Raw genomic sequence first — 13,844 nt, 5'->3', positions numbered from 1 at the left:
CATTTCATTTCGCTTCAGGGGTAGTCGTATTATAGTCGTGTGACGCAATAAATGGTAATCGATTCAATCAGTCGACATGTACGTAGATCGCAGTCAATAACTCGACTTCCCTTGTAGTGCTACCGATATATGCGTCGAAACAATCGGAAATCGATTCGACTTGCATCACGTGATATGATGAGTTTCAGTTTACGAAGCGCGAGAACTGGTTATTCGTTTTCTGAACTGTCGAAGTTATCAGTTTTACTTTTGTGGAAATATGGCCTACAAACGTTGAAAGCTTACAGTTCAGCAAAATCTGACGATCATCCTTGACGTCGACGACAATTTTAATATAAATATTTTCGCCATGGCAAAGAAGTGCGCGATTAAGCGCCGTCTACATGTGCTGCTTATTCAAAGATGATAAATTTTTCTAACAATTCTTATGGATCCAAAAAGGAGGAATAATCGTATGTCTACATTCAGTGACGGGAAAATATTTTTGTACTGTGGTTTCAACCACTGAGAAGTAGAAGCATTCCTATAATCTGAAACCTAAGCTGCAAGAGGAGGTTCCTGAAATCGCTTTGAAAATCGACACAGAAAATTTCAGTGCATCGAATGCACGATGGATCGCTTTAAAAAACACTATTATATCTGCCGTTTCAAAGTGTAAGTGAAGGAAGTGAGGTCCTGATTATAGAAATCGTAAACTATGGAAAGAACATTACATTGCCACGATCGACACGGCGTTGTGACCCCAGATACATTTTCAGCGCTTATGAAACAGGCGGCTACATCCTGCAAAACCATATTCCATTAAGGCAAAAAAATACCAGGGAGATAAAACAAAATAGAGAAACGTTGACGACGCTGTTGGGTAAAAATAGTGATGGAAGTGAAAAGGTGCGTCTACTATTAATTCCTTGCTGTTTCCAAAACGTAAAAACGGTACCATGTACTTACGACAAACCCTGGAGACGTCAGAAATCTTTACGACTTTTTCAGGCATTTTGATACCAAGATGAGTGCAGCAGGAAGAAACTAGACTTATTATTGGCATATGCCCAGTATATCTCACAGATACATAAAATGAGGAATGTAAATGTTGTGTATCTTCCTCGCACTTCACAAGTCACCTACAGCCTCTGCACTTGGGCATAATTTATTTATTTATTTAGCAGCTTATGATGTACATCTACGGAGTAAGTCCAAGTACATATTTGCTTTGTCAGTTCTCCAATAAAATACATTCCTTTTACTGATTCTAACTATAGTTTTACTAAGATATAAATTTTACACGCTGTCACAGCCAAACACTGAGTAACAGTTGCACAGAGGTCAGTTTCATTCTTTGAGTGGTAGGAAGTGATGAGACTGCTTGTACAGGCTAAGCACAATTTTATTGCTGCCTAGAATTCTGTTACGCAGCAGATTATGTTAAAGTGGCTGTGATACGTCAGTTGCAGCACAAGACAAAGTTATTCCAGAAGATGGATGGAATAACAAAACTGATAGTTCTGAAAATGCAAGAATCCAGGACAGTTTAGTGATGTTGATGTTCTGGTTTCCATACCTGAGATGCGAGTCACCTGCTTATGAAGCAACACAGGTATGAGCTGGTGGTGACACTGAAGAAAAAAGGAGGGTGCTGTGCGAGGTGTTGATACGGTCAGGAATTTCTTCTCTTTTAATGTAAATGAACCTTACATAAACCAGCTGGAGTGTTGGCTCCTTCCACTACAATATATTGGAAGGATTAAACAAACAAGACTCCTTGATTTCTTAAAAAAGTTAAGGATTTCCTGCATTTGAATTTGTAGTGCTGTGTATTGTTAATTCGGGTTAACAGAAGCGTCCGATTCCACCCATCTACTCTGACCCATGACGTGACCAATATGGCGGAAACGACAATTCACAACTCCCATATTGCACCTATGACGTCATTACGTAAACATGACAACAAACACGAAAATATCCTGAAAAACCATCAAACACATATTCCTCCAAAAATATAATGAAGCTAACGGGACAAGTGGGGGAAATGGGGGTTTTAGGGTGGGGACAAACTAAAAGTGAACACACACCACTAAACCAAATGAGAAAACTACAAAGTAAAACAACCACAACCTTTCCAAAATCAACTAAAACCCATATCCACTGGAGTTGATCACTTCCCTTGACCTAAATAGCTCAAATGAAACTACCGATTCCAATTCATACAACCCAAAACTACAACCACCTCCACAATCACTGCTACCTCAAAAAAACCACTGACAACAACAAAATTACAATCAAATACTTCCACTCACCTACATAAATCAACAACAATTCACAATACCAAACCACCCACAATTACAACCACCCACTGGAATCGGATACTCCCACGCACCTTCACAGATAAACAACAACTCACAAAACCAACTCACCAATACCAGCAACAAAATCTCCCCCACTCACACATACATAATCCACAAATCCTCTAACCAGTCAAAAAAAATAACAAAAAAAGAAACAACTCACCACAACAAAGCTCCAGCACTGCCCCCTAGGTCGGACACCACAAAATTCCCAACCCACCCACCACCCCTCCAAAAATCAAAACAAAGAAATAAATAATAACCAAAAGCAAAAAAGAACTACAACAAAACAAATCCTCCACAACAAAATCAAAAATCGACAACCACTCCCCATCCGCCTACCTCCCCAAACCTCACCAACTCCCCCTCCTCCCCCCCCCCCTGTCCATGGAGCTGCAGCCGACCCCCCCCCCCCCCCAAATCTAACTAACCCACAACCTTCGGCCTGTACATCTTACTAACAGCCCTTAAGAAAACCCTAAAAATACAATAGCCCTCAGGGATGCTCTTCCGCCAACAGTACTCACCTAAATGAGCCTGAAGGTTGGAAGAGCGCCTCTTCCCCCTCCCAATAACAGATTTAACAGCTCCTTAAAACCCCTCTATAGTATTAGTACTCTCGAAATTCTTAAACTCAATGTTGTGATTAACTACTAAGTGATGGTAACCCTCGTGACCCAACCCACTAAAAGAAGCAAACCCATCAGAAACTACAGTGCTCCCCTGTTCTACATACTCCTGAACCAACCCCACTAACCACCTTTATGTATGCCGTTCAGCAACCCTAAAAACATATTCAGAAGACCCAGACCTCGTTACTACAGCCCCCCCCCCCCTTCCCATAACCCAACCACATGCTCACCCCTCCCATACTTCCTCCTACCAAACTGTGACTCATCAATTTCTACAACTACTCCAGCCCCACCCAACTTATCCCTGTATTTAATGTATTCCGAACAAACCTCACGACAAAAAGAATACCAGTCAAGAACTGTCCGCTCACTCACACCCACCTCATATGCACAAAAACTGTGAGAGGACTGATAACAAAAATGATAACTCATCAAGATAATTTCACGCATGCCCAAACTGGACTTCTCGAACCAGGTACCCCAGCGTATGGAGTGCCAAATGTTATCACACCGGCACCTCCACATATAGCCATCCCTGGTCCAAGACGCCGGAACTTTGGTTAGCCTCATATTTTCCTGCCATACAGCGCACTTCACCAACTCAGCCAGAAGACCAAAAAGCTGAAGAAATTTGATCAGCGATATTGGACTATCGCCCATCATGTTCCACAACCAAAAACTGTTGATCTTGCTGGTCATATCCATTCCTAACAATGACATAACAAAAGTAATCTAAAAAAATTCAGACACAACAAACCAAACACGACACTACATTAACTTAGAAATAACCAAAAACTGAACTGTCACCTCACTGGAAAATATTCCACTATACAGTCAGTAATCACCAGCACAAAACCTGTCAATGTAAACAAACCAAACATGCAACCCGCAAACACAACACCAGAGAGCACCGCCGATAGCACAGCAAGACATCTACAAACACGCGACACTCACAAGCTAAACTTCGCACCGTCATACATCACACACCACAACAGCCTTACGTCACAGGTCTAAGCCGACAGATGGAATTGGACGCTTCTGGTCACCCGTTAATTCTGTAATTAAATAGCACAGATATAATGTAAACATGCTCTAATTATGAATTTGGGTCACCCTTTCAGCATACTCTGGCAAAACTCACGTTTAAGGAAAAAATGTTTGAGTCACTAGAGATTCATTAAAAAGGGTTTTATTGTATATAAAACTGATGATGTAGCAGCCTCCTCAAAGAATTTGAAATTCCTACACTTACTTCTCAGCCTATTTACTTCTTAATGTTGTTTGTTGTTTACACTTGGTTATTCTGAAGTAGCACTACAGTCTACATGCACTCAAAAAGTCTTCAAAAAACAGTAAACCTGTCATAGTAAGGTCACATTATTTAGAAATTTGTAGCTGTAAATGTTGTGAGCTCCCTTAAGAAATGGCATTCTCACAGTACACATTACGCAGAAGTGACAATGGGATACCTCCTAGTACTGTGTCAGGCCTCCTTTTGCCCAACAAAGTGCAGTAACTCGATGTGGCATTCACTCGACAAGCCATTGGAAGTCCTCTGCAGAAATATTGAGTCATTCTGCCTCTGTAGCCATCCATAACTGCAAAAGTGTTACCGGTGTAGGATTTTGTGAATGAACTGACCTCTCAGTTATGTTCTGTAAATGTTCAATGAGATTCATGTCTGGCAATCTGGGGGGGGGGGCCAAACCATTCACTCGGATCTTCAAACCAGTCGTGAACAATTGTGATCCACTGACATGGCGGCGGATTGTCATCCATAAAAATTTGATCACTCTTTTGGAACAGGAAGTTCATGAATGGCTACAAACGGTCTCCAAGTAACCGAATATAACCATTTCCAGTCAATGGTCGGTCTGGTTGGATCAGGGGACCCAGCCTATTCTGTGTGAACACATTCCATACCATTATGGAGCCACCACCAGCTTGTACAGTGCATTTATGACCTTGGGTCCATGGGGTCTGTGCCACACTTGAACTCTACCATCACCTCGTGCTGTCTGAAATCAGGACTCATCTGATCAGGCCAAAGTTTTCCAGTCATCTAGGGTCCCATCCAGAGCTTTTTTTATAAAAAAATGTTTGAGGGTACTCCGACATGGGATATAATGCAGCGAAAATTAGTTATAACTGAAGCATGGGATACCACCCGTCTGCTTTTAGCCATGACATCATCAACATATCGGACTAAAAAAAAAAAAAAAAAAAAGTGTATCAGACTCTTCAATTGACTTTACAGCTCAAATGAAGCAGGCGACACCGAGAAAAACAGAAACAAACAAGAGAAAGTGGTATCGAACACTTCAGTTGACATCACCTCAAATGAAGCACGCGATTTGAGTATATGCGTATCCGTTTAGCACTACCATCGTCCACTATTAGCGGGCGAAAGTACTACATACTTGTCGAACTGGCTGCCAGCGATTCAGTTGTCAAGAACGATTGCCGCAGCTATGAAATGCTTGAAACAGTCAGACATCAATTTTCGCACCAAAAACTACACTGGTGGCGTTCGTATTGCAATTACCAACACGAAAAAATTAAATAAAAAGTTTACGTCCATGAGATAAATGTTTGGCACTCTTCCAAGTTCTCAACATGGTAAAAAAAAAAAAAAAAAAAAAAAATATATATATATATATATATATATATAAAAATCAAAGATGAGGTGACTTACCGAACGAAAGCGCTGGCAGGTCGATAGACACACAAACAAACACAAACATACACACAAAATTCAAGCTTTCGCAACAAACTGTTGCCTCATCAGGAAAGAGGGAAGGAGAGGGGAAGACGAAAGGAAGTGGGTTTTAAGGGAGAGGGTAAGGAGTCATTCCAATCCCGGGAGCGGAAAGACTTACCTTAGGGGGAAAAAAAGGACAGGTATACACTCGCACACAAGCACATATCCATCCACACATACAGACACAAGCAGACATATTTAAAGACAAAGAGTTTGGGCAGAGATGTCAGTCGAGGCAGAAGTGTAGAGGCAAAGAAGTTGTTGAAAGACAGGTGAGGTATGAGTGGCGGCAACTTGAAATTAGCGGAGATTGAGGCCTGGCGGATGACGAGAAGAGAGGATATACTGAAGGGCAAGTTCCCATCTCCGGAGTTCGGATAGGTTGGTGTTGGTGGGAAATATCCAGATAACCCGGACGGTGTAACACTGTGCCAAGATGTGCTGGCTGTGCACCAAGGCATGTTTAGCCACAGGGTGATCCTCATTACCAACACACACTGTCTGCCTGTGTCCATTCATGCGAATCTGAAACCTCTGTCCTATCCAAAGGCCTCACCTTCAGCCCCACTCCCAGATTCAACCAAACAGCCCTCGTCAAAGATTTACTGTCCTACACCCGTACTCTCTGCTGGAAGTATCACTTTGCCACGAAGAAAAATGATCCTAATCCTACTCCTAATGATCCGACTTCTCAAGACACCATCCAAATTGAACCCTGCCTGGAACTGTTCCGTCCTCCGTCACAGCGGGACCCACCTCCTCTTCCTCAAAATCACCCTCTCCAAACCTTCCAGGAATTTCTGACTACCAGCCTTGCATCTCAATCCTTCTTAAAAAACCTTAATCCTACACCCAACATCACCATGCTGAAGCCCAGGCTATCCGTGATCTGAAGGCTGACCGATCCATCGTCATTCTTCCGGCGGACAAGGGTTCCACAACCGTGGTACTTGATCGTCGGGAGTATGTGGCTGAGGGACTGCGTCAGCTTTCAGACAACACCACATACAAAGTTTGCCAAGGTAACCCCATTCCCGATGTCCAGGCGGAGCTTCAAGGAATCCTCAGAACCTTAGGCCCCCTGCAAAACCTTTCACCTGACTCCATCAACCTCCTGACCCCACCGACACCCCGCACCCCTACCTTCTACCTTCTTCCTAAAATCCACAAACCCAATCATCCCGGCCGCCCCATTGTAGCTGGTTACCAAGCCCCCACAGAACGTATCTCTGCCTACGTAGATCAACACCTTCAACCCATTACATGCAGTCTCCCATCCTTCATCAAAGACACCAACCACTTTCTTGAACGCCTGGAATCCTTACCCAATCTGTTACCCCCGGAAACCATCCTTGTAACCATTGATGCCACGTCCTTATACACAAATATTCCGCACGTCCAGGGCCTCGCTGCGATGGAGCATTTCCTTTCACGCCGATCACCTACCACCCTACCTAAAACCTCTTTCCTCATTACCTTAGCCAGCTTCATCCTGACCCACAACTTCTTCACTTTTGAAGGCCAGACATACCAACAATTAAAGGGAACAGCCATGGGTACCAGGATGGCCCCCTCGTATGCCAACCTATTCATGGGTCGCTTAGAGGAAGCCTTCTTGGTTACCCAAGTCTGCCAACCCAAAGTTTGGTACAGATTTATTGATGACATCTTTATGATCTGGACTCACAGTGAAGAAGAACTCCAGAATTTCCTCTCCAACCTCAACTCCTTTGGTTCCATCAGATTCACCTGGTCCTATTCCAAATCCCATGCCACTTTCCTTGACGTTGACCTCCACCTGTCCAATGGCCAACTTCACATGTCCGTCCACATCAAACCCACCAACAAGCAACAGTACCTCCATTATGACAGCTGCCACCCATTCCACATCAAACGGTCCCTTCCCTACAGCCTAGGTCTTCGTGGCAAACGAATCTGCTCCAGTCCGGAATCCCTGAATCAGTACACCAACAACCTGAAAACAGCTTTCGCATCCCGCAACTACCCTCCCGACCTGGTACAGAAGCAAATAACCAGAGCCACTTCCTCGTCCCCTCAAACCCAGAATCCCCCACAGAAGAACCACAAAAGTGCCCCACTTGTGACAGGATACTTTCCGGGACTGGACCAGACTCTGAATGTGGCTCTCCAGCAGGGATACGACTTCCTCAAATCCTGCCCTGAAATGAGATCCATCCTTCATGAAATCCTCCCCACTCCGCCAAGAGTGTCTTTCCGCCGTCCACCTAACCTTCGTAACCTGTTAGTTCATCCCTATAAAATCCCCAAACCACCTTCCCTACCCTCTGGCTCCTATCCTTGTAACCGCCCCCGATGCAAAACCTGTCCCATGCACCCTCCCACCACCACCTACTCCAGTCCTGTAACCCGGAAGGTGTACAGGATCAAAGGCAGAGCCACGTGTGAAAGCACCCACGTGATTTACCAACTGACCTGCCTACACTGTGATGCATTCTATTTACCCAGCAACAAACTGTCCATTCGCATGAATGGACACAGGCAGACAGTGTTTGTTGGTAATGAGGATCACCCTGTGGCTAAACATGCCTTGGTGCACAGCCAGCACATCTTGGCACAGTGTTACACCGTCCGGGTTATCTGGATACTTCCCACCAACACCAACCTATCCGAACTCCGGAGATGGGAACTTGCCCTTCAGTATATCCTCTCTTCTCGTCATCCGCCAGGCCTCAATCTCCGCTAATTTCAAGTTGCCGCCACTCATACCTCACCTGTCTTTCAACAACTTCTTTGCCTCTACACTTCTGCCTCGACTGACATCTCTGCCCAAACTCTTTGTCTTTAAATATGTCTGCTTGTGTCTGTATGTGTGGATGGATATGTGCTTGTGTGCGAGTGTATACCTGTCCTTTTTTCCCCCTAAGGTAAGTCTTTCCGCTCCCGGGATTGGAATGACTCCTTACCCTCTCCCTTAAAACCCACTTCCTTTCGTCTTCCCCTCTCCTTCCCTCTTTCCTGATGAGGCAACAGTTTGTTGCGAAAGCTTGAATTTTGTGTGTATGTTTGTGTTTGTTTGTGTGTCTATTGACCTGCCAGCGCTTTCGTTCGGTAAGTCACCTCATCTTTGATTTTATATATAATTTTTCCCACGTGGAATGTTTCCTTCTATTTTTTTTATATATATATATATATATATATATATATATATATATATATATATATATATATATATATATAAAAAAAAATGAAGGTATATATGTTTGTCTACTATGCGCTCACAAACCATTCATCCGATTGCAATGAAACTTTCGTGAGTTGTTCTCCGAACTGGACGCAGTGTTCACAGGCTCGGCACAATCTTCCACACTGAATAAAATTCCGCTATCGTGTCGTGAATGACACGCTGGTTGAAATCATCGATCATTACTTCGATTTCTCCACTTCTTTTTCTAGGTTAAAAGCGAGAAAGATTTATAAGAAAATGCCTTCTGCACTGCATGTATTTTTTTTAATTTGGAAATGTACTGTACTGTACTGTAAAATGAATGTGTTTCGAAATAATACAGTAACCAGTGGTGTTTCCATACAAAGGAATACGGTAGCAAGGAAAAATGAAATATAAGGTAATTCAGATGAAATAGGGGGCTCCTTCAAAGTGATCGCGAACAAAATATCTGAAATGAAAACTCACCTTTTCTTGCCAGGCGTTTGTGGTGATACGCCAGGATGATTCTTGGAAAACTGTTTGAATCTTCCAATGCTACGCATGCTTTGTCCTGTGTATGTAGCAGCTCTCACTGAAGATTTGTAAATTGGGTGAAGCATTTTTTCTGCTCCCTTTCCCTTTCGCAGCATACAATCACATGCAATATAATTTTGCGAGCATCGCTACGTAATACTGGTTTCCTTCTAACCGTAGGCCTACTGGTAGGGGTTGTTGGCGACTCCCAAGATGGGCCAGCAACTGCCTCTTCACTCATTTTGATAATGTTTAGCACAACTGCACAATAAAAACACGCAGAACAGTACAGTGCAAAACAATAACGAAGCAGACGACAATGGCTACCTTGTACAACACAGTCAGCTACATAATGTTGGCAGCAGTCGAAACTGCGTGCCTACCGAAGCCTCCCGACGTTTACCGACTTCTACCGATTCAGGACAAGGGAGAGGTCTGCCATCTAAACGTTTACACACTGTATGTACACATGCAGATCCTGTGTGCATAATTGAGATCACAAATGCACAGAGTTCAAAGGAACCTAATTCAGGTATTGGGAATGGAAGAAATTTTCATCACCAGAGTTTGCTAGCAGCAAAGCTGCTTGTAAATGCAATATCTGTATTAAAGCAAAATTGAGATAATAAATGTTTGTATTAATATTTTAATACAGTTTTGTATATTGGTATTATTATTTGCACTGTGAAAGTATGACAGTCGCTAAAAGTACAAACAATTGCAAGCAGTTGTTGCACTGAATAGTGTCAGGCATAGTGTCCTGTTGGCAGTGTCATTATTTTGGACAGAGGAAATAATGACCACTATGTTAATAAACTCTAAGCTGGAAATTTACATTTACACATGGTTAAGACTTTGCTTAATGAAAATAAGAGGAATATTTGGTTTATAAGTGAACATTACTGTGATGGCATCTGCTATCATTATTAGGTTGCAGGAGACACTTTTCAAGAATCACAGTTATCAGTGTTTTTTTCTTTTCCTAATTTGCTGATCCAAGTTCAGATAAAACACATTTTTGGGCATTTTCTGATTGTTGAACACCAGTACAATTTTGGCCATTATTCATTTCCACTATTTCAGGGTCCCAATGATTTAATCACTGTATATAATAACCTCTCCTCAGGTAATAAAGTGGCTAAGAACAATGTAATGTAGTTGGACTGATGGCATCATTTTAACAATTTCATTGACTTTTGTATGTGTTGTCAAAACTCTGGGCATTTTTCTGCACCATGATTGTGTGTGGTTCCACGAAAGATTTCATTGGTTCCTACAATTTCTTTTATCTAAGGAGTGTGTGGAGAAAGTTACCAATTAAAATGACTTCCTCTATGCTTGGGGACACCACATTGTGTAACCCCACTGACAATCAATCTTGCTTCACAGCAGACAGTCTTTGGTGTTGACTGTGCAGGGATGACGTATTTTAAGCTTTCATGTATTATAGATGACCTTTTCCCATTGTGTATCATTTGCAGAAAATAAAGAATATTTCTGTACTGTATCGTGTTGTACATATTCCTCACCATACTTATGCCGTATGGATCTAAATGCTTTCCTCAGCTAAGATTAGTTATTACTTTTCTGAGCACAGTCACTGACTACCATACTGCATGCCAAAGATCTTGGTTATATTCCAAGCCTATGTAATGTGCCATGCTCTAGGAAAATGCAACATTGTTGGTATGTTCACTGGATGAGTCTTTAAGCTCCATGATACACTTGTTATTCAAGAGACAGTAGGTTACCATAACACCAACAGAACACAAGTGTTTCAGAAGCGTCCATGTAATATAGATATGTATCTAACACTTTGTGTATGGAGGAAAACATTGGCGACTACTAGTAACATGATATTCAGTTTGGGACTGAATCGCTGAAGTATTCTAGATGTTTGTGGAAAGAAAACAATTATTTATTTATTATGGTTACTTTCATAGCAATGTAACAAACAGTATCAGAATTTTTTCATATAATTTATTTTTCAATGTCAGTGGCCACTGCATCCTGCTAATGGCTGCTGCTTCTGTATTTGTGTATCAGAATGCAGGACTTCATTTGGAAGAGATGCAAAACCTGTGTGGATAGTGTTTTTATATCCTATATTGAGACTATGTTTATTGAACTGACACTGAGTATCTGTATTGTATTCAGCCTTATACATTCACAAAACAAGCAGGTTTTGTTGAAGGGAAAAAATCTCGTGAACAGATTCTCAATATAAGACATATAATTGAGAAATCGTGAGAGGTGTGTGTTCCTCTTTTCATAAGGTTTGTTGACTATAGGAAACCGTTTCACTGTGTTGTCACGGAAAAGTTGGGTTACCTGCTTGTAGAATTCTGTCTCCTAGCACAGTTGACAGAACTGATCAGAAGCCTATACAGTAGTCACTTCATACCTGTGAAGACAAGTGCTGCACATCTGATTTCTTCAGTACATCAAAAGGTGTCAGACGGGTTGTGTTCTGCCTCCCCAATTTTACATCTATGCAGAAAATATCATTAGGAAAGCTCTTAATAACTGACCTAAAGGCATCTCAATTAGTCGTACAACTATTAATGACTTCCGATTTGCTGATGACACCATGCTTTTAGCTAGCACTGAAAGTGAACCTGCTGAACTAAAGGTCTGAGGTAAAGGTCATTAATCTATCCTATGGATTAAACATCAGTCTCAGTACATCCAAACTCATGAAACTGATTGAGAATATTAGGCTCAACTCGCAGATCAATTCAAGGAACTAGAAGTTATGCATTCTTTTATCTACATCGGTGACATGGGAAGCAGTGAAGATGAGATAAGAAAATGGATCACGTTAGAGCAAGTTGCTATGAAGCAGCAAGGGTTAGCAAAACAGAGTGATACCTAACACCACAAATGTCTGGCTTGTTGAAACACTCATTTTTTCTGTCTTTTTGTATGACTGTGAAACAAAGACTCTTATGGCCAGAGACAAACAGCATTTGAGTTCAGATGCTTGTGCAGGATGCTACACACAGCAGGGACAAAAAGTAATGTATCCACTGTCTCCAGACACTTTTTATTCTCATGTCTAGTAAAACATTCTCCAGCTCTTTGGCCATATTGTGTGAGAAGAGATAGTGAAAATTAAGAGAAATAATCATGAAAGGGAAGACAGGGGAAGAGACCAGGGGAAAGAGCAGCAATCAGGTGGATGAATCAGATCAAGAAGATCTTTGGTCTGCCTCTTAAGCAGGCTCTATGAGAAGGTGGTAACCATATGGGATGGAGACACTTGGTTCACAGGGTCACAACACTCAGCAATGAGCACAACGACTTGTGGTGATGATGATGATGGATGATGATGATGAGTGAGCCGACCTACTAACTACCGCATCCAGAAGATTTATTTACACAGATGACATCACTCTTGCATGCCAACATACTAATATGAATGCTCTTGAACAGACTCTCACCCAGGATCTGGAATTAATGACTGAATACTTCAGGAAATGGCGACTAATCCCAAGTGCCCTTAAAACAGAGACCTCATGCTTCCACCTAATAATAGGCTGGCTAGAACTCCTCTACAGATGTCTTTGAATGGTACTGCACTTCCTTACAATTCCCATCCAAAATATCTGGGCGTAGCATTAGATCGCACTATCTCTTATAAAAAAGACATATCAGACCTGGCCACAACACTGAAATCCTGAAACAAGATCCTTCACAAATTACCGGGAACGGCCTGGGGAGCTGGTGCAGACACACTCCGTACCATCGCTCTAAGCTCAGGTTACTTAACAGCTGAACACTGTGCATTAGTGTGGCTAAACAGCCCGCACATGGGAAAAGTAGATGTGGTGCTAAATCAGACAATGAGAATAATTGCTGGAGCTACTAAAACCACTCCACTCTACTGGCTACCAGTCCTCAGTTACATCGAACCACCTTATAAACGATGATGCAACGAACTCATACGGGAGTTTAAAAAGATCTCCAGTAATACAGCCCTGCCAATCCACCAGGACTTTACTGTATTTAGAAGACTCAAATACAGAAATCCTCCTGTGAAGACTGCACAGCAACTTCTGAGCCAAAACTACAATGGCATTGAAATCTGACGAAAGGACTGGAGAAACAGAACCAATCCCAGGTGGCATACTTTATTTGAGACTCCCAAGCTTCCAGCGGGCTTTCACCTCCCAAGGAAAACCTGGGTAACACTGAACAGAATACGGACAGGTCATGGCCGATATGGATCCTCGATGTACAGATGGAGCTTGAGACCTGATCCTGGGTGCAACTGTGGTGCCAAAGAACAAACCATCCACCACATCATCAGTGAGTGTCCACTGAGGGCGTTCACCAGCACTGATGACTACTTCCTGAGGGCAACACCACAAGCTGCGGAGTGGCCG

General features: G+C 42.4%; 1 long non-coding RNA gene across 1 annotated transcript; it reads left to right on the top strand.

Moving 5' to 3' along the window:
- The first annotated feature begins 213 nt into the window (after positions 1-213).
- Positions 214-1,250, top strand: LOC124619912. The gene is made up of 2 exons (XR_006980163.1): positions 214-888; positions 991-1,250. It is a non-coding gene; the product is annotated as an uncharacterized LOC124619912 (long non-coding RNA).
- Positions 1,251-13,844: the final 12,594 nt, after the last annotated feature.

Source organism: Schistocerca americana, chromosome 6 (assembly GCF_021461395.2).
Source record: "Schistocerca americana isolate TAMUIC-IGC-003095 chromosome 6, iqSchAmer2.1, whole genome shotgun sequence".
NCBI lineage: Eukaryota > Metazoa > Arthropoda > Insecta > Orthoptera > Acrididae > Schistocerca > Schistocerca americana.
Note: the sequence above shows the minus strand (reverse complement) of the source record. Positions and strands in the feature narration are given on the sequence as shown.